Source organism: Trematomus bernacchii, unplaced genomic scaffold (genome assembly GCF_902827165.1).
Source record: "Trematomus bernacchii unplaced genomic scaffold, fTreBer1.1, whole genome shotgun sequence".
NCBI lineage: Eukaryota > Metazoa > Chordata > Actinopteri > Perciformes > Nototheniidae > Trematomus > Trematomus bernacchii.
Window position 1 is genome coordinate 2,762,390 of NW_022988066.1, and position 16,157 is coordinate 2,778,546.

The 16,157-nt window shown below is 40.6% G+C and overlaps 1 protein-coding gene across 1 annotated transcript in view; it reads left to right on the plus strand.

The window, feature by feature from the left end:
- add3a (adducin 3 (gamma) a) overlaps positions 1–16,157 on the plus strand; it is a 104,615-nt gene continuing 88,458 nt past the window's right edge. Inside the window, exon 1 of the mRNA XM_034120366.1 lies at positions 1–201. The gene's annotated coding sequence lies outside the window, so the exon portion shown is untranslated. The remainder of the gene's footprint in view (positions 202–16,157) is intronic.

A 16,157-nucleotide genomic window follows, 5' to 3' on the forward strand; every position in this document is an offset into this window, starting at 1 on the left:
TGTTGCTGCCGGCAGGGCTGCAGGGAGCAGGTTTACTCCATCACGTTGCTGTGCGTCAGTGAAAGTGCTCGACACGACGTGCTTGAACGGAACCATTGAATTCAAAACGGTGAAACAGACAGAGCCAGCCAGAAGAGGTCCGACACTTTCTGCAGGTCCACTGTCAGCTGCTAACCCGGGACCTGGAGACCCTCACACAAGGTATGTGGAGGATTTGAGTTATATTTGGCATTTTCATAACGTTTGAATTGCACGGCATGCTTTATTGTGGTTGTTGGGCATGCGATGCCTGCTCGACATGCCCAACACTTCAACACTTGGATATCCAAACAGCTGCAATATTGTTTACTTTGAGCTCTAAGTCATGCATAAGATAACCTACTGTTTGTGATATTCTAGCAGGACTTACTGTAAAGCGTCATTAGTTCTGTAGATGTCTTTAATGCAGCTACTTTACATTTTAGAAGGTGCATGTATGATTTGGAGAGAAACAAATATCTTTCAAATATTCTCGGGTGGTGCTCTCTTTCTGACAGGAGGTCAAAGGTCAGGTTCAGTTACAGTGCAGAACCTCCTGCAGCTGATAAGGATACACTCAAAGTGTCAAACTTCTTCAACAAGTAATGCACTTTTTTAACTAATGAATTCTATTGTAGTTTTTTTAGAATACTTCTCTTTTTGTTTACACATTTTCCATTTGAATTTTAGTTACATTTACACAGTTACAGATCAGGATGTAGTTATATTTTAATGGAAAAAACTATCCATAGGTTGTTCATACATCAATTATTAGGCCCATGCAGGTAAAATTGTTGGCATTCACACAGCACCGTTTACATTTAGTTTATGTAATTGGTCTATCTGAGCCTGGTTGGACATGGTGTTAACAAAAACAGTACGAAAGGGATAATTTTACTTCCTTCCTTCTGCATCTAAGCTTTTGCTAAGTTAGATAGCTTGCTTTCCCTAAAGGCCGCTACACACCCACCTGAGACCAAAGAACGCGTACCGAAGGCGTCCCGACTTTTACGTCAGCTACGTCGCCTGCGTCGGCTACGCCGCCCTCTACGCCGCCCGCCTACGAACACACCGCAAATACTTCAGTCGACGAGTGGCAATAACTGTCCTTACCAGCAGGCAGCGGTAGTGTGAACAGCCAATCAGAGTGATTGCTTGGGCCGACTTTCTCTGACCTCCCGCGGCCGATTCAACATGTGGAATCGGCCGCGGGAGGTCAGAGAAGGTGTGAAAAGGTGCCGTAAAGAGAAGACGGTGCGGGACACACCAACCTGAGTAGGGCGCCGCGAATTCTCGACTGCCTCTGACGGCCTCTGACTCCCAAAATCGGGTTGGTGTGTAGCCAGCTTAAGAAAACGTCCTTGTTAAAGGGCCTCCATTTGGATTACTCTGTGTGTGCAGCTCCTTCTATCTTCTCCCTTCCTAGCACTTTCCCGCCTTTTCACCATTTGTTCCATCAGTTTTCATAACTCCCTTGCCATGCCCCCAAGGTTCTGCAGATCAAAAATCAGCCCCCCCCCCCCCACAGTCTACCCTCTCTCCTCTCTCCCTCTTAAGTTCACATGTAACCCCCGAGCACCTCCTCAGCACCTCAGCCTCTTAGATATTTCTCAGCCTGTAATGACTCTCTGAGGATATCCATATCCATACCAAAGCCTGGCCATTTGAACTTGAAAAGGTCCCAGACAAATATGATAATTGTCTCCAAAAGGCTGCACTCAAACACACAAACTAGATTCTTCATTTTTGTTTCCTTTTTTTCTCTCCTGTAATTGAGTTCCTCTGAAAAGCTGTGAATGTTCACCATATGGACATGACATCTCAAATGGTATTCCCCTTATTCTCTGATTTACTTGGATAGAGGGGGCCCCCCTATCCAATTGAGCCCTGAGCCTGTTTTTCAGGCCTCAGGCTCGAAAATGACATTCCCAGAACTATTGACTATATCTTCCCTTCTAAAAGGGGTAAATTAATAATCTTTTTTCTCAAAGCAATGATAAACCTGTGAGTTGGATGTAGAAAAGTCAGAATCAATATAGAATTTTTTTACTTTAAAGTAAATTCAGATTGAACATAGTAAAGATTTTTAAATTATAGTGTCCGTCCAAAAAAAAAACTTACTTACAGTGAAAACCACCCTTGAATGATGGGATAGTAGACTAAAAGCTTTAGGAATCCAAACTGTAACATATAAGTACCCTGTATCAAGATTGATGCAAAATAAGTGACATTTGACCTTTTTAGAGAGATTCAGAAAAAGAAACCCACTTCTGGGGTCATTTGGGTGCATTTTCCATATCTCTGGCCTCCCTCGGTCGATTTTGATGATTGACATCTCTTTTGAACCGTTAGAGCCAATGGAATCGAGGGGAAGTTCCTAAAATCCATCTAAACATTACCCATTGGTGAATGAGTGATGCGTAGCTAGAATGCCCAAAACCGGAAGCTGGGTTGTAGCTCTAATAGTGCTAATAACAGCTAATATGAAATCTCCGTTATTGACATAAATATGATGGATTATCAGTAATCATTTCAAAGGAACACAGACACATTGGATTAACCTATGGATTAACCTTCAGCAGCGTTTTTATCGTTTTAATGCCATTGAACACAACTTTTGATCAGAACAACAGCAGCATAGGTAAGAATTTTGTGAATATCTTGTTTGTGCAGATTTAATAAGTAATAAGGGTATTTTACCTTGAGTTCTGTGCTAAGCGCGTCAGCATTTTTTCGCTCAGGGCTAATTCAGAGCCTTTGTTATTACCCTTTAGTTTCGTTTAGCTAAACATGGTTAATATTGTCTGAAAGCTGAGTTTCTTCCCGTTAAGTGAGTATGACACATTCATAGTTTATTAAATGTTAAGAAGCCCTTCTTCCCCGCGGGGCCGTGGGGTTTAAGTCAGATATTTAACCCTGAGCAAATGACGGAATAGATAGAAAATGCAAACATTCTCCATATTTATTTTTCCCTCCACCTACGCACATCCTCTTTGATGTGAACTCCATTTTCCTGTCTGTTTTAAAAGGTCCTCGTGAATTATACAGTTGCCTAAGACTCTAGGGAGCTGAGACCAGGAGGACAGTCTTGGTTTAGTAAAGAAGAGGCGAATAACAAACTGCACAGCTTTGTGCAGATTAGTCCCACTATATTGTAGAAATGTATATAAGCAAAGCACCATCCTCTAGATTTCTTGGCTTCTTTTAAAGGTCTCCTATCATGCAAAATGCACTTTTTGATGTCTTTTATACATAAATATGTGTCCCCGGTGTGCCAGGGAACTCACAAAGTGTCAGAAAATAAAACCCTCTCTTTTCCTCCGTACCCACATCTCTAAAAACGGGGGTTCAACGGAGCTGATCCAGATTTGCTTCCGATATGACATAAAATCGGAAATGTGGGCTGACTTTACGCCTACGGCCCTATCAGAAACGTTGCTATCAGAAACAATGCGCAACATGTTTTGGATGTGATATAGTCTTTGTTTACATTAGCAAGCATCGCTAACACTCAGAGCTAACGCTGTACTGGAGAGAGTATATGTAAAAAAAGCAGTGGTTTGAAACATCCATGAAGCTGTCTCCAAATAATGCACCAGCCAGCAACAATTTAGTATTGTCCACATCCATAATATTCTTTTAACAGGCCTGTGTTGTTGATCTTTACCGTGCTTGCAGAATAACATTTACACAGGACCGAGCGGAGGTAAATGTGTTGTTTCAACACATCTGCAGCAGCCTGAGCTGCTTTCTTTTGTTTATTTTTTCTGCTCTAATGAATGGTTTTATAATAACTCGAGGCAGCTCAGCTAATCTTAAGATCCATGCCGAGACACAGGAAGTACAGTGTCCATTGTGCTGGGGGAAAGGACAGACAGTCTTATAGATTAGTAACGGGATGGCAGTGACCGGGTGAGTGGGTGCAGTCTGCAGGGACTAATAAGGCCTCATAGCAAGGCTTGATTGCTTGGGAATGCTTTATTTTTCTTCAGAAAACAGAAACTGCAGAGTGGGGAGGGAGCAAATATTTGGTGAATGTAGTTTTTTTTGGGGTTCCTTGAGGGACAGCAGTTATGTTGAAAAATATGAGATGCATATATTGCCGCTTCTTCAGCTGTTATTTGGTCTTTGGATGGACTGCTACTTCAATTGGTAGAGTAGTTTTCTTAACTGCATAGCACCCCAAAAAAAAAGGCAGAAAGAATGTGCATGTTGCTGTGCCTGAAGCCATTTAAAACGCACACTGCCTAGTGAATTTGAACCTGTCCAGAGGACAGAAATGACTTCATCATTACCTCACCCTGCTCTGCTAGAGGACTTATCAAAAACATGTGGCTCCACTCTCCCTCTGCACTGCACATTGATTGGGTATTGGACGCCAATGTTTTTCCTTTGTTAGAGAGGACGTGTGTGTTTGCGCACAAGCAGGCTTCATTTTATTATCTTGGATTAGCTTGTCTCTCTCTGGGCTTTGACTTCATCTGTCCTTCATTTGGCTTGCTAGAGCATGCAGTTCTGGGTTGGGTCAGAGGGACCGAGGCCTGCTAAATTGGACTGAATTATAAGCCTTGTCTGAGCATTTCAGCCTGTGTGTACGTGTCTGTTACACCCAATGAAACCAGATGAAAAACATAATGAGGATATTATTTGATTGACAATATAATTACACAGCCATACTTTACAGTCCTTCAAAGGTAGAATTTAACATTAATGTGTATTTGTTTATTTGCTTTTTCTACCAAGAGTTAGATGTAAACAAATGTAATTGATCACAATGTCATCCCTGTACAGTAAATATCCACCTTTTAAATTGTGTTACCTTTGGACAGATCAAGTTAAAGGTCGTAGCTAACAAGCTAGACAGCTAACAAAGCTAATGAGCTAGGAAAGCTTCCTTAATTTTGACTCTCTGACTGTCCATTAAAGGTCAACACTATCAAAATAGCTTGCCCTTGGTCAAAGGCAGAACTTTGCAAGTCACAGTTTAAGAACATTTGAATGAAGTTCAGACTTACTTCCCCACCCGTGAGCAATTCCAAGGGAATTTTAAAAGGTATATAATAATAAATTATGAAATATTTATGAACTATTATGAAAAAACACCAAACTAAGATGAATTTGTGTTGCTTTATGTAGACACATATGGTTGCTGTTTGTACCTGTTGCATGCTTGTTTTTTAAGTTGGAACTATATGAGTTGTGGTTGGGGTACTGATGCTTTCATGATATGGGTGATCTTGATAAAGTTGCAACAAGCTGCACTGCTGATCTGCATCTTTAATGTTTTGTTTTTTTAATCGCTCTGAAGAAGTCAGGCGAATATGAAGAGTCTCTTGTTTCGTACTATTGTGCGTCCACAGTCAGGGTGCTGTTTGATGTGATGCATGTGTGGGCTGACTGTTTAGATTCCGCAGTTGTTTGGTTGCTAGAGCCAGACGTCCCAGCGGGGTGGGGTTAGAATAACTTTATTATACTCTTGTGGGTTGTTGAATTACTGAAAGCATCCGGCCTGACGTGAAGCACAGCTGACTTTTGTCCAGCTTGAGAAAGTGTGGACGTCCACATGCGCATCCATCCATATGTCATTGGTTGATAATATTTGTGTTTACAAAGGCCTTTCTGTCTGTATGTGTGTTTTTGTGTGTGTGTGAGGGGGCAGTCCCTGGCGGAGTGTCAGACCCGGTCAGCAGTGGGTCTTCCCATCGCAGCGAGAAGCCGTTTGCATAGATATTAAGAGTGGAGTAACCATGGTGACGGGGTCAGCCTTTGACCAGGGCAGAGGGAGAGTTGCCAAGTTTTTTGGCCAAATGAGCTTTTTAAAAAGACGGCAGCTCTTTTGATCCCCGCGGTCGTCACCCTATTAAAGTTTCTCTCTGTGGTTCAAACCTTTGAGATCAAGAACATATAAAGCTGACAGTGGTGCTTTAACTTCACCACATTATCAGGCTTTAATCATATGGAGAGTTCATGAACAATGACACCTAATATATTTTTATTTTATGTCATTATCCAGTCTTTAAGTTTATGAGCTGAAAATGTCTAAATACCAACGATATGTTCTTTTTAACAACAGACTGTTATAATAAACTACAACAATCTAATTATTCTACCTGTGTATTGTTAGATACATAAAGTAATTCTCATTCAATCATCAGTCTTAATTGGCAAATGTACTGTTGATGACTAATGAAATGCTGCCATTGTGATCAGTGAATGGCACTAGCTTGGTATGCTGTGTTTCCCAGGCTGCTAGCCAGAGTATGCAGCCACTGCTTTGGGAGAAAAGAGAGAGAGAGGGAGGGGGGCGCATCCCCTGTTGCCTGAGGGCATGAATTAATATGGAGATTAGATTAGAATTCTTCCAGGTCACTTAATCTACTCAATTAACTGACTGTCATTTTGCATATTTACTGGCAAAGGGAAATGTACTATAATTCACAGTGAACATTTCATTGTGTGTGTGTGTGTGTGTTTGGCCACCTTTGTGGATGCCTTCATTATAAGTGCTGCTCCCCTCACTGTGTGGGGATCTGGAAAATGCTCTTTCTGAGTTTCATGAAAGCTCATATTGCATGTGTACAATATCTAAATCCATGGGGCTACCTGGTCTTTTCTTCTCCTCTCCTCTCTCCATTGAGACATGTTTCTCTGCTGTTTTTATTACCCTGCTATAAAAGTCCCACTGAGCAACATAACTCTTTCATACGTACACTCACATAAAACCTCGCTCAGTTTCAGCCCTGAATCCTGCAGTGAAATTCAGCGACGGTGTGCTTTGTTCATTCTGAGTGACTTTCCCTGAGCATTTTGTAATCATTGTGTAGAAAGATATATATAACACAGTAACTGGCCTTTGTGTAATAAATCACGCTGGTTTGGCATCTGTGATAACTGTCTTTGAATTCTTAGCATGGGCACAGCATGTTGATGTCAGTACTGTGCTGGTGAAAAGCATTCTGGGTGATAAATAAAATGCGGTAGTACTGGTTGCACTTTGTTGGTTGGATGAGCTAATGTTGAAACTTCTGAATACGATAGCGCTTTGTCACCTTTTAACCGGTTTATTGAATGTGGATGCTTGTGTGATGTGTGGCAGATAAGGGGCTGATTGATGTGTTACCCAGATGCTATATCAGGTTAAACCTCAAGACAGTAAATGTAACTATAATTATTGTTTTATGTATCAGTAATGATATATTTTCTTTCTAATGTTGGCTCATTTGGACATAACCAGTTAAGGTAATGTTGGTTGATAGGGTTGAACATATTAATAAATGTCAATGGTTGTTGTAGCTACTGTCAATTAATAGGCATCTATTGAACTGCTATAAATTGCAGCATTAATAGTACATTTAGTTTGGTAAAACATTCATGATTTTACTGATAATTTTCCACTTTTTTGACAGAGTTTGTGGATTAACTGGAAAGAAGGGTGGCAACAAGTGATTATTTTCAATATTAAATGTATCTGAGGCTTTTTCCTGGATCAGCCATTTAGTCTATGACATTGGTAAACAGTGGAAAATGACTAATACACTAAAGCACAAGGTGTAAATATATACCCATAATTATTCATCAAGTGAGACCAAAAAAAGCATCACATTCTTTAATCTTTAAAGTACTTATTAGTAATTATTGTACGTTTACATTCATGTAAGCCTGTTCATATTAAATTACAGTGATCCATTGAATATTACAATTGATTCCATTAAATACAAATATGCTCTGTGCTTGTGTGTGTGCAAATATGAACTCCTGTTGGCCCGATGTGTACAGGAAACATGCTTTATTGCCTCTCTGACCAAACATCTGCATTTACATCATCTGCCACTATTTTATCAGGCACACCCAAACCTTGTTCCTGTTTGTGGACGCGCGCACACACATACACACACACACACACACACTTACACTTACACTTACACTTACATTTACACTTACACTTACACTTACATTGCATTTAGCTAACGCTTTTATCCAAAGCGACTTACAATAAGTACATTCGACCAGGAAGATTCACACACAGACACACACCATGGTATTGTCACATCACACAGACCGTGTCAAATCACTGTTGGCAGCACTGAGGTTGGTGGCGGAATCCGGGTGTTGACGTGAGTATGTACTGTGATGTCCTCTGTTGTTTGCCTCTATCTGGGTCAGCTTGTGTACTAAACGATGATTGTCATCCTTACTGCCACTAAACGCTGTGTCAGCACTGCCCAGTTTGGTCTTCATTTTGTGTTTCTGATGTTTTCTGTTGTCGTTAGTCATGGTTTTAATTGATTTAGTGTGCTTCATTTGGATGTTTGGAAGTCACTGTTGATGTTTGCAACGTGTGTGTGTGTGTGTGTGTTGTAGCACATTGACCTTGCTGGCCATAGTGATATGTTGTATTTGTCAACACAGTCTCACTCCCTGATAGTCCAATAGCGACGCTTGGTCAGGGTCCTTTGGCGTGCAGTTGGGACGCGCCGAGGCTCCTTCAGCTTCATAAACGGACGCAAAGAGCTTTCAACTGATTGCAATGTATTCCCAAGGGAATGCTTCCACACCCGGCCTGCCCTGAATCTTTATCACCCTTCACACAGCTCTCATCAGAATGATCCCCTGTATTTTGTAATTAATCAGATCCTTTTTGTGATGAGGTAACAACTCTCAGTGAACTCAGTGGACAGTGGACACAGTAAATGGCTCTAAGGGTTTAAAGCCATGCCGACTGTACCTCCGCCTGCGTCCTCACCTCAGTCTTGTATTAAGGTCAATGTTTCTGGCAGACAAACCAATTTGTCGCCACACTTCTGTTGTTGATGTTAGTGAGCTTCTCTGCTGCAGGGCCGATGCATGTTATTAGTGACGCATTTTGCATTCTGCTCAGTAAACCCCTTGGGCAACATAAGGAGTCTGTGTGTGCCTTCAGTGAGTGTTTGTTTGTGTGTGTGTGGTACACAAACTGAAATGTTTTATGTGTTTGGAGTTCAAATATTTAGTGCGACCATTTGTGCTTCCTTTGGATTTCTTTGAATTCACAGCCCATTTTTGTGTGCACTGTAAATGTTTCTCTACTTACGGATGGTCTTTTTGTTTGTTTACATAGTAGCAGCACCCTAATTATTTATGTTATAAAATAAGGCATATTTAATAATGTATCTGCGTGTTGCAGCACAGGTACAGCACCTCCATCTGTCTCTGCTCCCACCGGCTGTCACTCATTCTCTGCTGCTCAGTCTTATTTATTTTCTCAGCGTTGAACCTGCTGTGGCTGAGGAGAAATAAGCAGGCCGTTATTCTGATAGCAGATTGTGCGCCGTCACACCCAGTGTCCTCTGTCTGTTACAAGACTTAGTTACTCAAGGAGTGATGTTGCACTACATCCTGTGCATTGAACCAAACCCTTCCTTTAAAGGAAGGATCTACCCTATAATTAATTCCTGTGAAACAAAACAATATTGCCAGACTTTTAAAATAGACTGGAAGCCAAAGTTCAACTGCCAGATAGAAGAGTAAAAATAAGAAATTGATAGTACCACATTAAGCACAATGATAAAAACTCTCAAAACACCATAATGTTTCATAGCAGGTTAATTTGACAGACATAAATGAATGCATGAAAAACCATTAACTATCCCACTATCAACTGTAAATTAAAAAAGATGATTACAAAAATAATGCCTATTTCTTGTTAATAAATACTGTAAAGGACAGAAATTGTTGTAATCTTTTTGTTTTGAAGACTTTTATTTTGAAAGAAAGCCCTTAGAGTAAACACTTGCCAGCTGCTGCTTCGATATTTCTTGCACTGTATTTTCAGATCTGTTTTTCCTTATGTTCATATATTCTCATGATGGTTACACTTTCTGCCTTATCAGCTCCCCTCCTGACAAATCGCTGCCCACACACTCACACAATCCCACAAACTTTCCACTGAGGATGTATCTGGTTGGAGTCGGGGAGAGATACCCTGTCAGATGGTGTCGTGTCACATGTCTCGGATTCTTGTCGCAGGATGGGAAGTATGGGAAGGCTGTATTTCCTTTACTTCAGCAGAGGAAATCACTGGATAGGACCCATCTTTTGTTCTGTCCTCCAGGACGATCACTGATACGCTTCGGGGGGGAAGTTGGACAAACACAACATGTAGCACAATGCCATGTGATATCCCCAAATACCGTTTTTCTGTGCTCTGTATGGGCCCACAGAAGTTGTTGATGAGCTGATGTCATCGATCTTGTGGTAAAAGGGACTGTGGTGCTGCGTCCCAAACATGAAGTCATCAGTTTAGGGGTGATTCGGCATGTGTTCCGGAAAAATGTGTTTCATGGCCTCTGGGACATGACAGCAAGGGGAAATTATGACAAATGGCTGTGTGTGTTAGTGAATGTGTGTTTTTAGGGGTGTTACATTTTCAAGTCAAAATCTATTGGAACGTGCTTCTTATTAGTGGGTGTGTGTTACGTTCGCGAACGATCCGATTCTTTTGAACGGCTCTTTGGTACGAACGAAGGGAACCGAGTCGTACTTGGTGAGAGCCGTTGTTTTTATCGTTGGTTCACTGCCTGCCATAAATCCACTCGCCTTCACGGGAACTTGCTTTCCTGAATGCACATTTTCCATAGATGATGGCATAACGCATGCTGCTTGAGTAGTAGTTTGGCTGGCTGATGTATGTAGCAAGTTATACATTTTTCTGTGAGTAAAAGTAGATTTCTGGCAATACAGTCAATCATTATCCTGGTGATTATTTCGCAGATAAACCTAGTAACCCCGCCCACTTAAAACAAACCGGCTCTTTTGAACGGCTCTCGGAAAGGAACGGAGCCATAAGATCCGGCTCCCTTCAAAGAGCCGTAATTATACTTCTTATATAAAAAGTTCAGAATCAAAATCTGGATTGGCAAATGTTCCCATACTTTAACTTGAAGAAACAAAGGCAACAACACTCACAACACAGGTTAATAAACACTACAGCTAAAAGACGACACAGCACAGCAGCGAGGGAACATACACTTTAATCTGAGTAGTACACTTACAGAATAGTTCTCTCCATCATTTTATGGCAGCATTGTGGGCTGTTGCATCCCTCAACTACAAAGCCTATGTGAAATTATCAAGCATTGAACCAGCTGAAGTGCCTTTGAGCAAATCTCTGAGTCAGTATCAGCTCCTGAGACGCCGCTGTACAGCAGAACATGACCCCCCGGCCGGAGGAGGAGTGTCTTCCTGTGTGAATTAATAGTGGGTCATATATTTAGTTGTTATTATTAATAATACCAATGAAAACAAAAGAAAGTGTTTAATGGAGTGTTAGCAGGATAGTCATGTCATGTACTCTGCCTGAACTCATCTTTGAGCCAGGCTCTCTTCCTGTTAATACAGCTGTCTGAGTAATCTGTTAAAAAAAGGCTTTGTAGAGATCACTGAATATGGATCCACCTGAGGGGGAGGGCATGCGATTGTGTCATCTCAACAGAACAATGGAAAACAATTATCATCCAAAAAAAATGTAAAAGGCCATATTTTGTTATGAGTGTACACATGGGCGTTGATGTCCGACCCAGAAGGTTTAATCCAACATTATTTAGTTGTAGCTGGGGTTTTACTTGACACTGATTAAAGTATTGTTTTTCTACCAACAGATGTACAAAATCCTAGTTTTTCTTTTGCATCCTGTGTGGTGTGTAATCATCCATATTGGATTACCATGTAGTAGGGTTGCGGTCGAATAGTCCATTTAGCTTAGGAACCTTCCTAACGGAGTGAAATGACCCGGAAGTCCCTCAGTGGCAGCCATGATAAGTGCCGTTCGAATTCTCTAAATTAAAAGGAAAGGAGGTTTCAAACTTCCTTTATAACCTCCTTTAGCTTAGGTACCACTGGACCTCCCTCACCTAAAGGAGAGGAGAAAATGCTGCCCCACAATGCCTTGCGGCCGCGGCATTTGCCGTCACACAACAGTCGGCCGTTCACGGAAACAACCGATTATGAACGAGAAATGATATCATGAAAGTTACGGTGCTTATTAAGCATTTTAAAACGTATGTGGTAAGTTGCCAAAGTGCTTTGTTTTGAACGTTCATCAGTATTATAATCAAAAAGAGAAATATGAACGTTAGTTTTTTACTGAAATTATCAAATAAAGTCAAGATTTCAGTCTTTACTGAGCTGTGTGGGGTTTGTTCAACTTTTAAAAGATGTTTGAATGGTGATATACACAGTGATAGATGTTAAGGACTAACGTTTATAATAAATACATTTGTATTGATTTTAAGATCTTTTCATACAATCATACGTATTGGGATCATTTGTATTAATGTGGACCGGAGGGAGAGGGTGACGAGCATAAGTTTCACTTTCCTTTTTTATTTCAATTCCAACTTTGGTCATGAAGAATATGTTTCTCTGTTGTCCCCGTTCATAAAGCATAAAACAACAGCATCAGAGCACGGTGCAGAGTCTAGATGAGTTTACAGTAGTCCCTCGTTCTTATTAAACATCCATGTTGTCGTCCGCTGTATAGAAAACTGTAGTTTCCATAGTTTCCCCACAGCAGCAGACGCACATTTATGACCTCCGCTGGCGCATCATAAACACGTCGGATAGTGAAAGTGCAGTCGGATTCTCTAAAGTACCGCAGTCTCTTCTCCTAAATCCTTTTGAACTCTCCTATCCACTATCCCTTAACCCCGTGACGTTTCACTCAGAGGTCAAGGAATAGACGATAGGGTTAGAACTTAGGAGCTGTTTTTTTGGAGTATTCGACCGCAACCTAGGTGTGGGATGAAGAGACCCCTGCTGGGCCAGGGTCTGTGTTTCTAAATGTGCATCAAAGCATATGTTCAATCCTTACCAGTAAGTTATAGCTACGACTCAAATAATGGACAGTCTTGTTTAGTTTTGGGTCTTAATGAATGAGCTCTTTAAACTTTTCATTTTGCAATATTTACACATAACCTTTCACCTTTTCTTAAGGTATGTTATTACGTCAGTTTCCATCAACACATTTTACAAGGCCATGTTTAATCCCTTACTGTTATACAGTGGAAACATATCTGGAAAGTGGCTGCAGTGCTTTTAATGGCTTTGTGTTAAGGGGTGGGCTTTCCCCTTTTGAAATGAGTTGTATAAAGAGAACACTGTTAATTTCTTGAGTTATGCAAGAGAGATGAAGCGGACATGTTAATGAAACGACACAAATTACTAAAGAGCTGACTCACAAAGATACTGTTCTGTTATTGCAGAGCAGTTGAACTGGATTCAATTGTGCATAGGCCAGGCCTCAAATTTGATAATTACTTGGCAGGTGCACTGTTAAGGCACCTGCATGTTTGCACACGCATACTGTGCTCATACTTCTGTGTTTCAGCCCTGAGCAGCTGTGTTTACCTACTTTAGTATTAGTGACCTGCCTGTTTTCATGCTGCTCTTCTCTCCAGTGAAATGACTGCAAGATAAGATCCCACATATTCACCCAACACCTGGGGCTTCTACAGCTCTGCAGTCCATTTGACACACACACAATAACCCAGTTTCTGCTGCCACACAGGTGCAGTAGGAACAGGAGAATACTTGACTTTAAAAGCAACTCCAGCCATACGTTTGGGTTGTTATATTTTAATTTGTTCATTCACATCTTAACTCAGCTTTAAGTCTATTTGCATATTTTTTTATCCACAGGCAGGTGATCGAGGCTGTTCACTACCCTTCTAGAGAAGCATACTACATTATTTATTTATTTGTATTTAATGTTTATATGAAGCATTTTGCTTTTAATGTACTATTTCTCATGTGTTAGAAGTGTAAAAAGTGACTATTGAGTGTGGTAGACATTTATGAACAGAAGTAGCATAAAGACACACACACACACACACACACACACACACACCTTCCTATAAAGCAGAGTCAACAGTAGACAGATTAGAGGGCTTTTTCAGTGGACATCAGCACAGACCGAATCACACCATCTGAACATTTGCAAATAAGGGAACTTTGGATAAGTTCATTTTAAGTGTGAATGCTGTGAAAGCATGATAAATATATGATATAGCATACATGTGGTATGTTTGGAAATGTTAGCTTATTTACAGTTCAAATGTTTACAAAATGAAAGCTATAGGTATTTGGGAAAATTGCAAAAGCAGGCTTGGCATCACCTGTGCGATGTCTTTGCCTGATCAAGCCATCGTGTCAGGATGCTGTCTTCATACCACCATCTGATAAATGGGTTAATTTTCACACCTGAACAACATTTCACAAAATATCATCTAATAATAATAATAATGGGTTTCATTTATAAAGCACTTCATATTTGACTTCAAATCCCAAAGTGCTACAAGCAGTGAGCATGAACAGTATAAAAACAGTACACAACACGGTAGAATGAATAAAAAGCAATAAAAAAACAAACAATAAAAATAAAATAAAATAAAACGGTGGTAATAGATCAACATCTGCTGATGTTCCCTGTGACTCTGAACAGTCACTGTCTTAAACACCACCTGTTCTGACGCTTATGGGGATAAACAATTTCTAACGCATGTCTACCTGCCGGCTTTTGCTTTGGGCTCAATTTAATAGTTTTGCCACTCGGTTGGGAATCTGACCTTTTTACTCCAGCCTCTATCAGTGTGTGCACTCATCTCCTTCACTTATCCTTAATTCAATTTCAGGTCACAAGTGACACAAATCAACTCAATAGCTCTGAAAGGCTCACCTTTCCTTCCCCTCAAATCTCTGAATTAAATTAGTCTCCAACCACCTCTTTATCAGAGAGTGACGGGGCTGAACAGGGCTCCTCTCTGTAACCCCGTCTGACAAAATCAGATTAATGAGATCTTGGGATTGTTGTGTAACTGTGTCCAAGCTAACAAGACAGAAAGTGAAGTCAACTTTCATCTCATCCCTGTGTGTTTTTCTTATAATAAATTGGTGTCTTTTAGAGCTTAGGTCACTTAAAAGCCTGTAGGTGCTTTCCCTCTATTAAAAGTGTTCTTGCCCCCCTCTAATATGGCTAAAGTCTATTTAGTCTTAAAATAACACTTTAAATTGGTCAGGATTTTATATAATGAGGCCATGCTGTGTGGCTGGACAGTCACATCCACCAACTCACTGTTGCCACCACAGCGGTCAGCAGAAAAGGTTGTTATGTAACTGTGCTGGTTTTCCTTGTCTGTTTGCATATCACCAAAAAGGAAAACTAATTAGTATGTCAAGTGCAGTGGCCGGCCTATTTGATTCATCCTGGAGGTCCCAATTGCTGTAGTACAGCTTATTATTAATGCTGCTGACAGTGAGGCTAATGTCAGATCTACATTTTGTGTGTTTTTGACGGTCCAGTTTAAAACAAAGATTTTGAAGGAGTGTTTAAGTGTTGGTTGACCTCAGGATGTATGGATGGTTGGGCCTTTTTCAATTCCAAATAGAAACGCATGCTTTACTTGCAAGTACAGCAGAGTACCTTTTTGTTACCAAGTTTTTAACAGATATATACTGCAACAATCAAAGGTGCAGCTTGTCCCATAATTAAAAGTCAGAACACCTTAAGCTGCTAGCTATAAGGCTAACCGGAGCTTACAATGCTAACAAGTCCCTTCACTTTTACCAGCCTGTACCATAAGGAGATCACTTACTCATCCTATTTAAGAATCCCATTTACACTGAAAACTTCCTGTCATTATTTAGTTTTATTTTTATTTTATTTAAATAGTGTGCATTCATATGGATGGACAAGTGTTTATGAATTAAACTGCCAAACCTTCAATTGTTGGACAACACTGCTGTACCTCCTAAGCCACAACCGACCCCCAAGTTGTCAATCGATACACATCTGAAATTGAGACTCTGATGCTGATGTCAGTTGGAAACTAAAGTCCACTAGCCAGAGGCTTGATATACTGTATCTGGTTACGAGAAAGTAGGTCTAAATAGGCTGTGTCTGCATAGATACCCACGCTGAGATCTGGGTAGAATCTGTTGGCCAACTTTGTGTTGACACTAACATTTTCCCTTGGCTTTGTCTGTCAGCCATTTGCCAATAAACGTAGTGATGTGCTGGCTCCTTAATGCTCTTTTATCCGAGTGATGAAAGAATGCAGGCTTGCTGTCAGCCAGATTCATGCTTCACACACTTCTCATTGTCATTC